The sequence below is a fragment of the Mycteria americana genome, chromosome 8 (genome assembly GCF_035582795.1).
Source record: "Mycteria americana isolate JAX WOST 10 ecotype Jacksonville Zoo and Gardens chromosome 8, USCA_MyAme_1.0, whole genome shotgun sequence".
In the NCBI taxonomy this organism is placed as follows: domain Eukaryota; kingdom Metazoa; phylum Chordata; class Aves; order Ciconiiformes; family Ciconiidae; genus Mycteria; species Mycteria americana.
In genome coordinates this window covers 25,132,100-25,149,879 of record NC_134372.1, presented here as the reverse complement: position 1 = coordinate 25,149,879, position 17,780 = coordinate 25,132,100, and positions in this window count along the sequence as shown.

Below are 17,780 nucleotides of genomic sequence, written 5' to 3'. Positions count from 1 at the left end.
TATCAGCGAATGCAGTTCCAAGGGGCAGTGAAAACCAGCTACAGCTTTCCGTGCTGGCAGCTTTCCTGTGGCCGCAATCGCTGGACGTTTCGAATTTGGCAACCGGGCTCTGCGAGAGAGAAATACACAGTGTTGCCCCTTTACCAACAAAAGCTTTTGTAGAAAGCGAATGTCTGTCTATCAGCGAATGCAGTTCCAAGGGGCAGTGAAAACCAGCTACAGCTTTCCGTGCTGGCAGCTTTCCTGTGGGCGCAATCGCTGGACGTTTCGAATTTGGCAACCGGGCTCTGCGAGAGAGAAATACACAGTGTTGCCCCTTTACCAACGAAAGCTTTTGTAGAAAGCGAATGTCTGTTTATCAGCGAATGCAGTTCCAAGGGGCAGTGAAAACCAGCTACAGCTTTCCGTGCTGGCAGCTTTCCTGTGGGCGCAATCGCTGGACGTTTCGAATTTGGCAACCGGGCTCTGCGAGAGAGAAATACACAGTGTTGCCCCTTTACCAACGAAAGCTTTTGTAGAAAGCGAATGTCTGTCTATCAGCGAATGCAGTTCCAAGGGGCAGTGAAAACCAGCTACAGCTTTCCGTGCTGGCAGCTTTCCTGTGGGCGCAATCGCTGGACGTTTCGAATTTGGCAACCGGGCTCTGCGAGAGAGAAATACACAGTGTTGCCCCTTTACCAACGAAAGCTTTTGTAGAAAGCGAATGTCTGTCTATCAGCGAATGCAGTTCCAAGGGGCAGTGAAAACCAGCTACAGCTTTCCGTGCTGGCAGCTTTCCTGTGGGCGCAATCGCTGGACGTTTCGAATTTGGCAACCGGGCTCTGCGAGAGAGAAATACACAGTGTTGCCCCTTTACCAACGAAAGCTTTTGTAGAAAGCGAATGTCTGTCTATCAGCGAATGCAGTTCCAAGGGGCAGTGAAAACCAGCTACAGCTTTCCGTGCTGGCAGCTTTCCTGTGGGCGCAATCGCTGGACGTTTCGAATTTGGCAACCGGGCTCTGCGAGAGAGAAATACACAGTGTTGCCCCTTTACCAACGAAAGCTTTTGTAGAAAGCGAATGTCTGTCTATCAGCGAATGCAGTTCCAAGGGGCAGTGAAAACCAGCTACAGCTTTCCGTGCTGGCAGCTTTCCTGTGGGCGCAATCGCTGGACGTTTCGAATTTGGCAACCGGGCTCTGCGAGAGAGAAATACACAGACTTGCCCCTTTACCAACGAAAGCTTTTGTAGAAAGCGAATGTCTGTCTATCAGCGAATGCAGTTCCAAGGGGCAGTGAAAACCAGCTACAGCTTTCCGTGCTGGCAGCTTTCCTGTGGGCGCAATCGCTGGACGTTTCGAATTTGGCAACCGGGCTCTGCGAGAGAGAAATACACAGTGTTGCCCCTTTACCAACGAAAGCTTTTGTAGAAAGCGAATGTCTGTCTATCAGCGAATGCAGTTCCAAGGGGCAGTGAAAACCAGCTACAGCTTTCCGTGCTGGCAGCTTTCCTGTGGGCGCAATCGCTGGACGTTTCGAATTTGGCAACCGGGCTCTGCGAGAGAGAAATACACAGTCTTGCCCCTTTACGAATGAAAGCTTTTGTAGAAAGCGAATGTCTGTCTATCAGCGAATGCAGTTCCAAGGGGCAGTGAAAACCAGCTACAGCTTTCCGTGCTGGCAGCTTTCCTGTGGGCGCAATCGCTGGACGTTTCGAATTTGGCAACCGGGCTCTGCGAGAGAGAAATACACAGTGTTGCCCCTTTACCAACGAAAGCTTTTGTAGAAAGCGAATGTCTGTTTGTCAGCGAATGCAGTTCCAAGGGGCAGTGAAAACCAGCTACAGCTTTCCGTGCTGGCAGCTTTCCTGTGGGCGCAATCGCTGGACGTTTCGAATTTGGCAACCGGGCTCTGCGAGAGAGAAATACACAGTGTTGCCCCTTTACGAACGAAAGCTTTTGTAGAAAGCGAATGTCTGTCTATCAGCGAATGCAGTTCCAAGGGGCAGTGAAAACCAGCTACAGCTTTCCGTGCTGGCAGCTTTCCTGTGGGCGCAATCGCTGGACGTTTCGAATTTGGCAACCGGGCTCTGCGAGAGAGAAATACACAGTGTTGCCCCTTTACGAACGAAAGCTTTTGTAGAAAGCGAATGTCTGTCTATCAGCGAATGCAGTTCCCAGGGGCAGTGAAAACCAGCTACAGCTTTCCGTGCTGGCAGCTTTCCTGTGGGCGCAATCGCTGGACGTTTCGAATTTGGCAACCGGGCTCTGCGAGAGAGAAATACACAGTCTTGCCCCTTTACGAATGAAAGCTTTTGTAGAAAGCGAATGTCTGTCTATCAGCGAATGCAGTTCCAAGGGGCAGTGAAAACCAGCTACAGCTTTCCGTGCTGGCAGCTTTCCTGTGGGCGCAATCGCTGGACGTTTCGAATTTGGCAACCGGGCTCTGCGAGAGAGAAATACACAGTGTTGCCCCTTTACCAACAAAAGCGTTTGTAGAAAGCGAATGTCTGTCTATCAGCGAATGCAGTTCCAAGGGGCAGTGAAAACCAGCTACAGCTTTCCGTGCTGGCAGCTTTCCTGTGGGCGCAATCGCTGGACGTTTCGAATTTGGCAACCGGGCTCTGCGAGAGAGAAATACACAGACTTGCCCCTTTACCAACGAAAGCTTTTGTAGAAAGCGAATGTCTGTCTATCAGCGAATGCAGTTCCAAGGGGCAGTGAAAACCAGCTACAGCTTTCCGTGCTGGCAGCTTTCCTGTGGGCGCAATCGCTGGACGTTTCGAATTTGGCAACCGGGCTCTGCGAGAGAGAAATACACAGTGTTGCCCCTTTACGAACGAAAGCTTTTGTAGAAAGCGAATGTCTGTCTATCAGCGAATGCAGTTCCAAGGGGCAGTGAAAACCAGCTACAGCTTTCCGTGCTGGCAGCTTTCCTGTGGGCGCAATCGCTGGACGTTTGGAATTTGGCAACCGGGCTCTGCGAGAGAGAAATACACACTGTTGCCCCTGTAGCAACGAAAGCGTTTGTAGAAAGCGAATGTCTGTCTATCAGCGAATGCAGTTCCAAGGGGCAGTGAAAACCAGCTACAGCTTTCCGTGCTGGCAGCTTTCCTGTGGGCGCAATCGCTGGACTTTCGAATTTGGCAACCGGGCTCTGCGAGAGAGAAATACACAGTTTTGCCCCTGTAGCAACGAAAGCGTTTGTAGAAAGCGAATATCTGTCTATCAGCGAATGCAGTTCCAAGGGGCAGTGAAAACCAGCTACAGCTTTCCGTGCTGGCAGCTTTCCTGTGGCCGCAATCGCTGGACGTTTCGAATTTGGCAACCGGGCTCTGCGAGAGAGAAATACACAGTGTTGCCCCTTTACCAACAAAAGCTTTTGTAGAAAGCGAATGTCTGTCTATCAGCGAATGCAGTTCCAAGGGGCAGTGAAAACCAGCTACAGCTTTCCGTGCTGGCAGCTTTCCTGTGGGCGCAATCGCTGGACGTTTCGAATTTGGCAACCGGGCTCTGCGAGAGAGAAATACACAGTGTTGCCCCTTTACCAACGAAAGCTTTTGTAGAAAGCGAATGTCTGTCTATCAGCGAATGCAGTTCCAAGGGGCAGTGAAAACCAGCTACAGCTTTCCGTGCTGGCAGCTTTCCTGTGGGCGCAATCGCTGGACGTTTCGAATTTGGCAACCGGGCTCTGCGAGAGAGAAATACACAGTGTTGCCCCTTTACCAACGAAAGCTTTTGTAGAAAGCGAATGTCTGTCTATCAGCGAATGCAGTTCCAAGGGGCAGTGAAAACCAGCTACAGCTTTCCGTGCTGGCAGCTTTCCTGTGGGCGCAATCGCTGGACGTTTCGAATTTGGCAACCGGGCTCTGCGAGAGAGAAATACACAGTGTTGCCCCTTTACCAACGAAAGCTTTTGTAGAAAGCGAATGTCTGTCTATCAGCGAATGCAGTTCCAAGGGGCAGTGAAAACCAGCTACAGCTTTCCGTGCTGGCAGCTTTCCTGTGGGCGCAATCGCTGGACGTTTCGAATTTGGCAACCGGGCTCTGCGAGAGAGAAATACACAGTGTTGCCCCTTTACCAACGAAAGCTTTTGTAGAAAGCGAATGTCTGTCTATCAGCGAATGCAGTTCCAAGGGGCAGTGAAAACCAGCTACAGCTTTCCGTGCTGGCAGCTTTCCTGTGGGCGCAATCGCTGGACGTTTCGAATTTGGCAACCGGGCTCTGCGAGAGAGAAATACACAGACTTGCCCCTTTACCAACGAAAGCTTTTGTAGAAAGCGAATGTCTGTCTATCAGCGAATGCAGTTCCAAGGGGCAGTGAAAACCAGCTACAGCTTTCCGTGCTGGCAGCTTTCCTGTGGGCGCAATCGCTGGACGTTTCGAATTTGGCAACCGGGCTCTGCGAGAGAGAAATACACAGTGTTGCCCCTTTACCAACGAAAGCTTTTGTAGAAAGCGAATGTCTGTCTATCAGCGAATGCAGTTCCAAGGGGCAGTGAAAACCAGCTACAGCTTTCCGTGCTGGCAGCTTTCCTGTGGGCGCAATCGCTGGACGTTTCGAATTTGGCAACCGGGCTCTGCGAGAGAGAAATACACAGTCTTGCCCCTTTACGAATGAAAGCTTTTGTAGAAAGCGAATGTCTGTCTATCAGCGAATGCAGTTCCAAGGGGCAGTGAAAACCAGCTACAGCTTTCCGTGCTGGCAGCTTTCCTGTGGGCGCAATCGCTGGACGTTTCGAATTTGGCAACCGGGCTCTGCGAGAGAGAAATACACAGTGTTGCCCCTTTACCAACGAAAGCTTTTGTAGAAAGCGAATGTCTGTTTGTCAGCGAATGCAGTTCCAAGGGGCAGTGAAAACCAGCTACAGCTTTCCGTGCTGGCAGCTTTCCTGTGGGCGCAATCGCTGGACGTTTCGAATTTGGCAACCGGGCTCTGCGAGAGAGAAATACACAGTGTTGCCCCTTTACGAACGAAAGCTTTTGTAGAAAGCGAATGTCTGTCTATCAGCGAATGCAGTTCCCAGGGGCAGTGAAAACCAGCTACAGCTTTCCGTGCTGGCAGCTTTCCTGTGGGCGCAATCGCTGGACGTTTCGAATTTGGCAACCGGGCTCTGCGAGAGAGAAATACACAGTCTTGCCCCTTTACGAATGAAAGCTTTTGTAGAAAGCGAATGTCTGTCTATCAGCGAATGCAGTTCCAAGGGGCAGTGAAAACCAGCTACAGCTTTCCGTGCTGGCAGCTTTCCTGTGGGCGCAATCGCTGGACGTTTCGAATTTGGCAACCGGGCTCTGCGAGAGAGAAATACACAGTGTTGCCCCTTTACCAACAAAAGCGTTTGTAGAAAGCGAATGTCTGTCTATCAGCGAATGCAGTTCCAAGGGGCAGTGAAAACCAGCTACAGCTTTCCGTGCTGGCAGCTTTCCTGTGGGCGCAATCGCTGGACGTTTCGAATTTGGCAACCGGGCTCTGCGAGAGAGAAATACACAGACTTGCCCCTTTACCAACGAAAGCTTTTGTAGAAAGCGAATGTCTGTCTATCAGCGAATGCAGTTCCAAGGGGCAGTGAAAACCAGCTACAGCTTTCCGTGCTGGCAGCTTTCCTGTGGGCGCAATCGCTGGACGTTTCGAATTTGGCAACCGGGCTCTGCGAGAGAGAAATACACAGTGTTGCCCCTTTACGAACGAAAGCTTTTGTAGAAAGCGAATGTCTGTCTATCAGCGAATGCAGTTCCAAGGGGCAGTGAAAACCAGCTACAGCTTTCCGTGCTGGCAGCTTTCCTGTGGGCGCAATCGCTGGACGTTTGGAATTTGGCAACCGGGCTCTGCGAGAGAGAAATACACACTGTTGCCCCTGTAGCAACGAAAGCGTTTGTAGAAAGCGAATGTCTGTCTATCAGCGAATGCAGTTCCAAGGGGCAGTGAAAACCAGCTACAGCTTTCCGTGCTGGCAGCTTTCCTGTGGGCGCAATCGCTGGACTTTCGAATTTGGCAACCGGGCTCTGCGAGAGAGAAATACACAGTTTTGCCCCTGTAGCAACGAAAGCGTTTGTAGAAAGCGAATATCTGTCTATCAGCGAATGCAGTTCCAAGGGGCAGTGAAAACCAGCTACAGCTTTCCGTGCTGGCAGCTTTCCTGTGGCCGCAATCGCTGGACGTTTCGAATTTGGCAACCGGGCTCTGCGAGAGAGAAATACACAGTGTTGCCCCTTTACCAACAAAAGCTTTTGTAGAAAGCGAATGTCTGTCTATCAGCGAATGCAGTTCCAAGGGGCAGTGAAAACCAGCTACAGCTTTCCGTGCTGGCAGCTTTCCTGTGGGCGCAATCGCTGGACGTTTCGAATTTGGCAACCGGGCTCTGCGAGAGAGAAATACACACTGTTGCCCCTTTACCAACGAAAGCTTTTGTAGAAAGCGAATGTCTGTTTATCAGCGAATGCAGTTCCAAGGGGCAGTGAAAACCAGCTACAGCTTTCCGTGCTGGCAGCTTTCCTGTGGGCGCAATCGCTGGACGTTTCGAATTTGGCAACCGGGCTCTGCGAGAGAGAAATACACAGTGTTGCCCCTTTACCAACGAAAGCTTTTGTAGAAAGCGAATGTCTGTCTATCAGCGAATGCAGTTCCAAGGGGCAGTGAAAACCAGCTACAGCTTTCCGTGCTGGCAGCTTTCCTGTGGGCGCAATCGCTGGACGTTTCGAATTTGGCAACCGGGCTCTGCGAGAGAGAAATACACAGTGTTGCCCCTTTACGAACGAAAGCTTTTGTAGAAAGCGAATGTCTGTCTATCAGCGAATGCAGTTCCAAGGGGCAGTGAAAACCAGCTATAGCTTTCCGTGCTGGCAGCTTTCCTGTGGGCGCAATCGCTGGACGTTTCGAATTTGGCAACCGGGCTCTGCGAGAGAGAAATACACAGTGTTGCCCCTGTAGCAACGAAAGCGTTTGTAGAAAGCGAATGTCTGTCTATCAGCGAATGCAGTTCCAAGGGGCAGTGAAAACCAGCTACAGCTTTCCGTGCTGGCAGCTTTCCTGTGGGCGCAATCGCTGGACGTTTCGAATTTGGCAACCGGGCTCTGCGAGAGAGAAATACACAGTCTTGCCCCTTTACGAATGAAAGCTTTTGTAGAAAGCGAATGTCTGTCTATCAGCGAATGCAGTTCCAAGGGGCAGTGAAAACCAGCTACAGCTTTCCGTGCTGGCAGCTTTCCTGTGGGCGCAATCGCTGGACGTTTCGAATTTGGCAACCGGGCTCTGCGAGAGAGAAATACACAGTGTTGCCCCTTTACCAACAAAAGCGTTTGTAGAAAGCGAATGTCTGTCTATCAGCGAATGCAGTTCCAAGGGGCAGTGAAAACCAGCTACAGCTTTCCGTGCTGGCAGCTTTCCTGTGGGCGCAATCGCTGGACGTTTCGAATTTGGCAACCGGGCTCTGCGAGAGAGAAATACACAGACTTGCCCCTTTACCAACGAAAGCTTTTGTAGAAAGCGAATGTCTGTCTATCAGCGAATGCAGTTCCAAGGGGCAGTGAAAACCAGCTACAGCTTTCCGTGCTGGCAGCTTTCCTGTGGGCGCAATCGCTGGACGTTTCGAATTTGGCAACCGGGCTCTGCGAGAGAGAAATACACAGTGTTGCCCCTTTACGAACGAAAGCTTTTGTAGAAAGCGAATGTCTGTCTATCAGCGAATGCAGTTCCAAGGGGCAGTGAAAACCAGCTACAGCTTTCCGTGCTGGCAGCTTTCCTGTGGGCGCAATCGCTGGACGTTTGGAATTTGGCAACCGGGCTCTGCGAGAGAGAAATACACACTGTTGCCCCTGTAGCAACGAAAGCGTTTGTAGAAAGCGAATGTCTGTCTATCAGCGAATGCAGTTCCAAGGGGCAGTGAAAACCAGCTACAGCTTTCCGTGCTGGCAGCTTTCCTGTGGGCGCAATCGCTGGACTTTCGAATTTGGCAACCGGGCTCTGCGAGAGAGAAATACACAGTTTTGCCCCTGTAGCAACGAAAGCGTTTGTAGAAAGCGAATATCTGTCTATCAGCGAATGCAGTTCCAAGGGGCAGTGAAAACCAGCTACAGCTTTCCGTGCTGGCAGCTTTCCTGTGGCCGCAATCGCTGGACGTTTCGAATTTGGCAACCGGGCTCTGCGAGAGAGAAATACACAGTGTTGCCCCTTTACCAACAAAAGCTTTTGTAGAAAGCGAATGTCTGTCTATCAGCGAATGCAGTTCCAAGGGGCAGTGAAAACCAGCTACAGCTTTCCGTGCTGGCAGCTTTCCTGTGGGCGCAATCGCTGGACGTTTCGAATTTGGCAACCGGGCTCTGCGAGAGAGAAATACACAGTGTTGCCCCTTTACCAACGAAAGCTTTTGTAGAAAGCGAATGTCTGTCTATCAGCGAATGCAGTTCCAAGGGGCAGTGAAAACCAGCTACAGCTTTCCGTGCTGGCAGCTTTCCTGTGGGCGCAATCGCTGGACGTTTCGAATTTGGCAACCGGGCTCTGCGAGAGAGAAATACACAGTGTTGCCCCTTTACCAACGAAAGCTTTTGTAGAAAGCGAATGTCTGTCTATCAGCGAATGCAGTTCCAAGGGGCAGTGAAAACCAGCTACAGCTTTCCGTGCTGGCAGCTTTCCTGTGGGCGCAATCGCTGGACGTTTCGAATTTGGCAACCGGGCTCTGCGAGAGAGAAATACACAGTGTTGCCCCTTTACCAACGAAAGCTTTTGTAGAAAGCGAATGTCTGTCTATCAGCGAATGCAGTTCCAAGGGGCAGTGAAAACCAGCTACAGCTTTCCGTGCTGGCAGCTTTCCTGTGGGCGCAATCGCTGGACGTTTCGAATTTGGCAACCGGGCTCTGCGAGAGAGAAATACACAGTGTTGCCCCTTTACCAACGAAAGCTTTTGTAGAAAGCGAATGTCTGTCTATCAGCGAATGCAGTTCCAAGGGGCAGTGAAAACCAGCTACAGCTTTCCGTGCTGGCAGCTTTCCTGTGGGCGCAATCGCTGGACGTTTCGAATTTGGCAACCGGGCTCTGCGAGAGAGAAATACACAGACTTGCCCCTTTACCAACGAAAGCTTTTGTAGAAAGCGAATGTCTGTCTATCAGCGAATGCAGTTCCAAGGGGCAGTGAAAACCAGCTACAGCTTTCCGTGCTGGCAGCTTTCCTGTGGGCGCAATCGCTGGACGTTTCGAATTTGGCAACCGGGCTCTGCGAGAGAGAAATACACAGTGTTGCCCCTTTACCAACGAAAGCTTTTGTAGAAAGCGAATGTCTGTCTATCAGCGAATGCAGTTCCAAGGGGCAGTGAAAACCAGCTACAGCTTTCCGTGCTGGCAGCTTTCCTGTGGGCGCAATCGCTGGACGTTTCGAATTTGGCAACCGGGCTCTGCGAGAGAGAAATACACAGTCTTGCCCCTTTACGAATGAAAGCTTTTGTAGAAAGCGAATGTCTGTCTATCAGCGAATGCAGTTCCAAGGGGCAGTGAAAACCAGCTACAGCTTTCCGTGCTGGCAGCTTTCCTGTGGGCGCAATCGCTGGACGTTTCGAATTTGGCAACCGGGCTCTGCGAGAGAGAAATACACAGTGTTGCCCCTTTACCAACGAAAGCTTTTGTAGAAAGCGAATGTCTGTTTGTCAGCGAATGCAGTTCCAAGGGGCAGTGAAAACCAGCTACAGCTTTCCGTGCTGGCAGCTTTCCTGTGGGCGCAATCGCTGGACGTTTCGAATTTGGCAACCGGGCTCTGCGAGAGAGAAATACACAGTGTTGCCCCTTTACGAACGAAAGCTTTTGTAGAAAGCGAATGTCTGTCTATCAGCGAATGCAGTTCCAAGGGGCAGTGAAAACCAGCTACAGCTTTCCGTGCTGGCAGCTTTCCTGTGGGCGCAATCGCTGGACGTTTCGAATTTGGCAACTGGGCTCTGCGAGAGAGAAATACACAGTGTTGCCCCTTTACGAACGAAAGCTTTTGTAGAAAGCGAATGTCTGTCTATCAGCGAATGCAGTTCCCAGGGGCAGTGAAAACCAGCTACAGCTTTCCGTGCTGGCAGCTTTCCTGTGGGCGCAATCGCTGGACGTTTCGAATTTGGCAACCGGGCTCTGCGAGAGAGAAATACACAGTCTTGCCCCTTTACGAATGAAAGCTTTTGTAGAAAGCGAATGTCTGTCTATCAGCGAATGCAGTTCCAAGGGGCAGTGAAAACCAGCTACAGCTTTCCGTGCTGGCAGCTTTCCTGTGGGCGCAATCGCTGGACGTTTCGAATTTGGCAACCGGGCTCTGCGAGAGAGAAATACACAGTGTTGCCCCTTTACCAACAAAAGCGTTTGTAGAAAGCGAATGTCTGTCTATCAGCGAATGCAGTTCCAAGGGGCAGTGAAAACCAGCTACAGCTTTCCGTGCTGGCAGCTTTCCTGTGGGCGCAATCGCTGGACGTTTCGAATTTGGCAACCGGGCTCTGCGAGAGAGAAATACACAGACTTGCCCCTTTACCAACGAAAGCTTTTGTAGAAAGCGAATGTCTGTCTATCAGCGAATGCAGTTCCAAGGGGCAGTGAAAACCAGCTACAGCTTTCCGTGCTGGCAGCTTTCCTGTGGGCGCAATCGCTGGACGTTTCGAATTTGGCAACCGGGCTCTGCGAGAGAGAAATACACAGTGTTGCCCCTTTACGAACGAAAGCTTTTGTAGAAAGCGAATGTCTGTCTATCAGCGAATGCAGTTCCAAGGGGCAGTGAAAACCAGCTACAGCTTTCCGTGCTGGCAGCTTTCCTGTGGGCGCAATCGCTGGACGTTTGGAATTTGGCAACCGGGCTCTGCGAGAGAGAAATACACACTGTTGCCCCTGTAGCAACGAAAGCGTTTGTAGAAAGCGAATGTCTGTCTATCAGCGAATGCAGTTCCAAGGGGCAGTGAAAACCAGCTACAGCTTTCCGTGCTGGCAGCTTTCCTGTGGGCGCAATCGCTGGACTTTCGAATTTGGCAACCGGGCTCTGCGAGAGAGAAATACACAGTTTTGCCCCTGTAGCAACGAAAGCGTTTGTAGAAAGCGAATATCTGTCTATCAGCGAATGCAGTTCCAAGGGGCAGTGAAAACCAGCTACAGCTTTCCGTGCTGGCAGCTTTCCTGTGGCCGCAATCGCTGGACGTTTCGAATTTGGCAACCGGGCTCTGCGAGAGAGAAATACACAGTGTTGCCCCTTTACCAACAAAAGCTTTTGTAGAAAGCGAATGTCTGTCTATCAGCGAATGCAGTTCCAAGGGGCAGTGAAAACCAGCTACAGCTTTCCGTGCTGGCAGCTTTCCTGTGGGCGCAATCGCTGGACGTTTCGAATTTGGCAACCGGGCTCTGCGAGAGAGAAATACACACTGTTGCCCCTTTACCAACGAAAGCTTTTGTAGAAAGCGAATGTCTGTTTATCAGCGAATGCAGTTCCAAGGGGCAGTGAAAACCAGCTACAGCTTTCCGTGCTGGCAGCTTTCCTGTGGGCGCAATCGCTGGACGTTTCGAATTTGGCAACCGGGCTCTGCGAGAGAGAAATACACAGTGTTGCCCCTTTACCAACGAAAGCTTTTGTAGAAAGCGAATGTCTGTCTATCAGCGAATGCAGTTCCAAGGGGCAGTGAAAACCAGCTACAGCTTTCCGTGCTGGCAGCTTTCCTGTGGGCGCAATCGCTGGACGTTTCGAATTTGGCAACCGGGCTCTGCGAGAGAGAAATACACAGTGTTGCCCCTTTACGAACGAAAGCTTTTGTAGAAAGCGAATGTCTGTCTATCAGCGAATGCAGTTCCAAGGGGCAGTGAAAACCAGCTATAGCTTTCCGTGCTGGCAGCTTTCCTGTGGGCGCAATCGCTGGACGTTTCGAATTTGGCAACCGGGCTCTGCGAGAGAGAAATACACAGTGTTGCCCCTGTAGCAACGAAAGCGTTTGTAGAAAGCGAATGTCTGTCTATCAGCGAATGCAGTTCCAAGGGGCAGTGAAAACCAGCTACAGCTTTCCGTGCTGGCAGCTTTCCTGTGGGCGCAATTGCTGGACGTTTCGAATTTGGCAACCGGGCTCTGCGAGAGAGAAATACACAGTGTTGCCCCTTTACCAACAAAAGCTTTTGTAGAAAGCGAATGTCTGTCTATCAGCGAATGCAGTTCCAAGGGGCAGTGAAAACCAGCTACAGCTTTCCGTGCTGGCAGCTTTCCTGTGGGCGCAATCGCTGGACGTTTCGAATTTGGCAACCGGGCTCTGCGAGAGAGAAATACACAGTGTTGCCCCTTTACCAACGAAAGCTTTTGTAGAAAGCGAATGTCTGTCTATCAGCGAATGCAGTTCCAAGGGGCAGTGAAAACCAGCTACAGCTTTCCGTGCTGGCAGCTTTCCTGTGGGCGCAATCGCTGGACGTTTCGAATTTGGCAACCGGGATCTGCGAGAGAGAAATACACAGTGTTGCCCCTTTACGAACGAAAGCTTTTGTAGAAAGCGAATGTCTGTCTATCAGCGAATGCAGTTCCAAGGGGCAGTGAAAACCAGCTACAGCTTTCCGTGCTGGCAGCTTTCCTGTGGGCGCAATCGCTGGACGTTTCGAATTTGGCAACCGGGCTCTGCGAGAGAGAAATACACACTGTTGCCCCTTTACCAACGAAAGCTTTTGTAGAAAGCGAATGTCTGTTTATCAGCGAATGCAGTTCCAAGGGGCAGTGAAAACCAGCTACAGCTTTCCGTGCTGGCAGCTTTCCTGTGGGCGCAATCGCTGGACGTTTCGAATTTGGCAACCGGGCTCTGCGAGAGAGAAATACACAGTGTTGCCCCTTTACGAACGAAGGCTTTTGTAGAAAACGAATGTCTGTCTATCAGCGAATGCAGTTCCAAGGGGCAGTGAAAACCAGCTATAGCTTTCCGTGCTGGCAGCTTTCCTGTGGGCGCAATCGCTGGACGTTTCGAATTTGGCAACCGGGCTCTGCGAGAGAGAAATACACAGTGTTGCCCCTTTACGAACGAAAGCTTTTGTAGAAAACGAATGTCTATCTATCAGCGAATGCAGTTCCAAGGGGCAGTGAAAACCAGCTACAGCTTTCCGTGCTGGCAGCTTTCCTGTGGGCGCAATCGCTGGACGTTTCGAATTTGGCAACTGGGCTCTGCGAGAGAGAAATACAGAGTGTTGCCGCTTTACGAAGGCAAGGTTTTGCAGAAAGCGAATGTCTGTCTAGCAGCGAATGCAGTTCCAATGGGCAGTGAAAACCAGCTAAAGCTTTCCGTGCTGGCAGCTTTCCTGTGGGCGCAATCGCTGGACGTTTCGAATTTGGCAACCGGGCTCTGCGAGAGAGAAATACACACTGTTGCCCGTTTACGAACGCAAGCTTTTGTAGAAAGCGAATGTCTGTCTATCAGCGAATGCAGTTCCAAGGGGCAGTGAAAACCAGCTACAGCTTTCCGTGCTGGCAGCTTTCCTGTGGGCGCAATCGCTGGACGTTTCGAATTTGGCAACCGGGCTCTGCGAGAGAGAAATACACAGTGTTGCCCCTGTAGCAACGAAAGCGTTTGTAGAAAGCGAATGTCTGTCTATCAGCGAATGCAGTTCCAAGGGGCAGTGAAAACCAGCTACAGCTTTCCGTGCTGGCAGCTTTCCTGTGGGCGCAATCGCTGGACGTTTCGATTTTGGCAACCGGGCTCTGCGAGAGAGAAATACACAGTGTTGCCCCTTTACCAACGAAAGCTTTTGTAGAAAGCGAATGTCTGTCTATCAGCGAATGCAGTTCCAAGGGGCAGTGAAAACCAGCTACAGCTTTCCGTGCTGGCAGCTTTCCTGTGGGCGCAATCGCTGGACGTTTCGAATTTGGCAACAGGGCTCTGCGAGAGAGAAATACACACTGTTGCCCCTTTACGAACGAAAGCTTTTGTAGAAAGCGAATGTCTGTCTATCAGCGAATGCAGTTCCAAGGGGCAGTGAAAACCAGCTACAGCTTTCCGTGCTGGCAGCTTTCCTGTGGGCGCAATCGCTGGACGTTTCGAATTTGGCAACCGGTCTCTGCGAGAGAGAAATACACACTGTTGCCCCTTTACCAACGAAAGCTTTTGTAGAAAGCGAATGTCTGTCTATCAGCGAATGCAGTTCCAAGGGGCAGTGAAAACCAGCTACAGCTTTCCGTGCTGGCAGCTTTCCTGTGGGCGCAATCGCTGGACGTTTCGAATTTGGCAACTGGGCTCTGCGAGAGAGAAATACACAGTGTTGCCCCTTTACCAACAAAAGCTTTTGTAGAAAGCGAATGTCTGTCTATCAGCGAATGCAGTTCCAAGGGGCAGTGAAAACCAGCTACAGCTTTCCGTGCTGGCAGCTTTCCTGTGGGCGCAATCGCTGGACGTTTCGAATTTGGCAACCGGGCTCTGCGAGAGAGAAATACACAGTGTTGCCCCTTTACGAACGAAAGCTTTTGTAGAAAGCGAATGTCTGTCTATCAGCGAATGCAGTTCCAAGGGGCAGTGAAAACCAGCTACAGCTTTCCGTGCTGGCAGCTTTCCTGTGGGCGCAATCGCTGGACGTTTCGAATTTGGCAACCGGGCTCTGCGAGAGAGAAATACACAGTGTTGCCCCTTTACGAACGAAAGCTTTTGTAGAAAGCGAATGTCTGTCTATCAGCGAATGCAGTTCCAAGGGGCAGTGAAAACCAGCTACAGCTTTCCGTGCTGGCAGCTTTCCTGTGGGCGCAATCGCTGGACGTTTCGAATTTGGCAACCGGGCTCTGCGAGAGAGAAATACACAGTGTGCCCCTTTACGAATGAAAGCTTTTGTAGAAAGCGAATGTCTGTCTATCAGCGAATGCAGTTCCAAGGGGCAGTGAAAACCAGCTACAGCTTTCCGTGCTGGCAGCTTTCCTGTGGGCGCAATCGCTGGACGTTTCGAATTTGGCAACCGGGCTCTGCGAGAGAGAAATACACAGTGTTGCTCCTGTAGCAACGAAAGCTTTTGTAGAAAGCGAATGTCTGTCTATCAGCGAATGCAGTTCCAAGGGGCAGTGAAAACCAGCTACAGCTTTCCGTGCTGGCAGCTTTCCTGTGGGCGCAATCGCTGGACGTTTCGAATTTGGCAACCGGGCTCTGCGAGAGAGAAATACACAGTGTTGCCCCTTTACGAATGAAAGCTTTTGTAGAAAGCGAATGTCTGTCTATCAGCGAATGCAGTTCCAAGGGGCAGTGAAAACCAGCTACAGCTTTCCGTGCTGGCAGCTTTCCTGTGGGCGCAATCGCTGGACGTTTCGAATTTGGCAACCGGGCTCTGCGAGAGAGAAATACACAGTTTTGCCCCTGTAGCAACGAAAGCGTTTGTAGAAAGCGAATGTCTGTCTATCAGCGAATGCGGTTCCAAGGGGCAGTGAAAACCAGCTACAGCTTTCCGTGCTGGCAGCTTTCCTGTGGGCGCAATCGCTGGACGTTTCGAATTTGGCAACCGGGCTCTGCGAGAGAGAAATACACAGTCTTGCCCCTTTACCAACAAAAGCTTTTGTAGAAAGCGAATGTCTGTCTATCAGCGAATGCAGTTCCAAGGGGCAGTGAAAACCAGCTACAGCTTTCCGTGCTGGCAGCTTTCCTGTGGGCGCAATCGCTGGACGTTTCGAATTTGGCAACCGGGCTCTGCGAGAGAGAAATACACACTGTTGCCCCTTTACCAACGAAAGCTTTTGTAGAAAGCGAATGTCTGTTTATCAGCGAATGCAGTTCCAAGGGGCAGTGAAAACCAGCTACAGCTTTCCGTGCTGGCAGCTTTCCTGTGGGCGCAATCGCTGGACGTTTCGAATTTGGCAACCGGGCTCTGCGAGAGAGAAATACACAGTGTTGCCCCTTTACCAACGAAAGCTTTTGTAGAAAGCGAATGTCTGTCTATCAGCGAATGCAGTTCCAAGGGGCAGTGAAAACCAGCTACAGCTTTCCGTGCTGGCAGCTTTCCTGTGGGCGCAATCGCTGGACGTTTCGAATTTGGCAACCGGGCTCTGCGAGAGAGAAATACACAGTGTTGCCCCTGTAGCAACGAAAGCGTTTGTAGAAAGCGAATGTCTGTCTATCAGCGAATGCAGTTCCAAGGGGCAGTGAAAACCAGCTACAGCTTTCCGTGCTGGCAGCTTTCCTGTGGGCGCAATCGCTGGACGTTTCGATTTTGGCAACCGGGCTCTGCGAGAGAGAAATACACAGTGTTGCCCCTTTACCAACGAAAGCTTTTGTAGAAAGCGAATGTCTGTCTATCAGCGAATGCAGTTCCAAGGGGCAGTGAAAACCAGCTACAGCTTTCCGTGCTGGCAGCTTTCCTGTGGGCGCAATCGCTGGACGTTTCGATTTGGCAACCGGGCTCTGCGAGAGAGAAATACACAGTGTTGCCCCTTACGAAGGCAAGGTTTTATAGAAAGCGAATGTCTGTCTATCAGCGAATGCAGTTCCAAGAGACAGTGAAAACCAGCTACAGCTTTCCGTGCTGGCAGCTTTCCTGTGGGCGCAATCGCTGGACGTTTCGAATTTGGCAACCGGGCTCTGCGAGAGAGAAATACACACTGTTGCCCCTTTACGAACGAAAGCTTTTGTAGAAAGCGAATGTCTGTCTATCAGCGACTGCAGTTCCAAGGGGCAGTGAAAACCAGCTACAGCTTTCCGTGCTGGCAGCTTTCCTGTGGGCGCAATCGCTGGACGTTTCGAATTTGGCAACCGGGCTCTGCGAGAGAGAAATACACACTGTTGCCCCTTTACCAACGAAAGCTTTTGTAGAAAGCGAATGTCTGTCTATCAGCGAATGCAGTTCCAAGGGGCAGTGAAAACCAGCTACAGCTTTCCGTGCTGGCAGCTTTCCTGTGGGCGCAATCGCTGGACGTTTCGAATTTGGCAACTGGGCTCTGCGAGAGAGAAATACACAGTGTTGCCCCTTTACCAACAAAAGCTTTTGTAGAAAGCGAATGTCTGTCTATCAGCGAATGCAGTTCCAAGGGGCAGTGAAAACCAGCTACAGCTTTCCGTGCTGGCAGCTTTCCTGTGGGCGCAATCGCTGGACGTTTCGAATTTGGCAACCGGGCTCTGCGAGAGAGAAATACACAGTGTTGCCCCTTTACGAACGAAAGCTTTTGTAGAAAGCGAATGTCTGTCTATCAGCGAATGCAGTTCCAAGGGGCAGTGAAAACCAGCTACAGCTTTCCGTGCTGGCAGCTTTCCTGTGGGCGCAATCGCTGGACGTTTCGAATTTGGCAACCGGGCTCTGCGAGAGAGAAATACACAGTGTTGCCCCTTTACGAACGAAAGCTTTTGTAGAAAGCGAATGTCTGTCTATCAGCGAATGCAGTTCCAAGGGGCAGTGAAAACCAGCTACAGCTTTCCGTGCTGGCAGCTTTCCTGTGGGCGCAATCGCTGGACGTTTCGAATTTGGCAACCGGGCTCTGCGAGAGAGAAATACACAGTGTTGCCCCTTTACGAATGAAAGCTTTTGTAGAAAGCGAATGTCTGTCTATCAGCGAATGCAGTTCCAAGGGGCAGTGAAAACCAGCTACAGCTTTCCGTGCTGGCAGCTTTCCTGTGGGCGCAATCGCTGGACGTTTCGAATTTGGCAACCGGGCTCTGCGAGAGAGAAATACACAGTGTTGCTCCTGTAGCAACGAAAGCGTTTGTAGAAAGCGAATGTCTGTCTATCAGCGAATGCAGTTCCAAGGGGCAGTGAAAACCAGCTACAGCTTTCCGTGCTGGCAGCTTTCCTGTGGGCGCAATCGCTGGACGTTTCGAATTTGGCAACCGGGCTCTGCGAGAGAGAAATACACAGTGTTGCCCCTTTACGAATGAAAGCTTTTGTAGAAA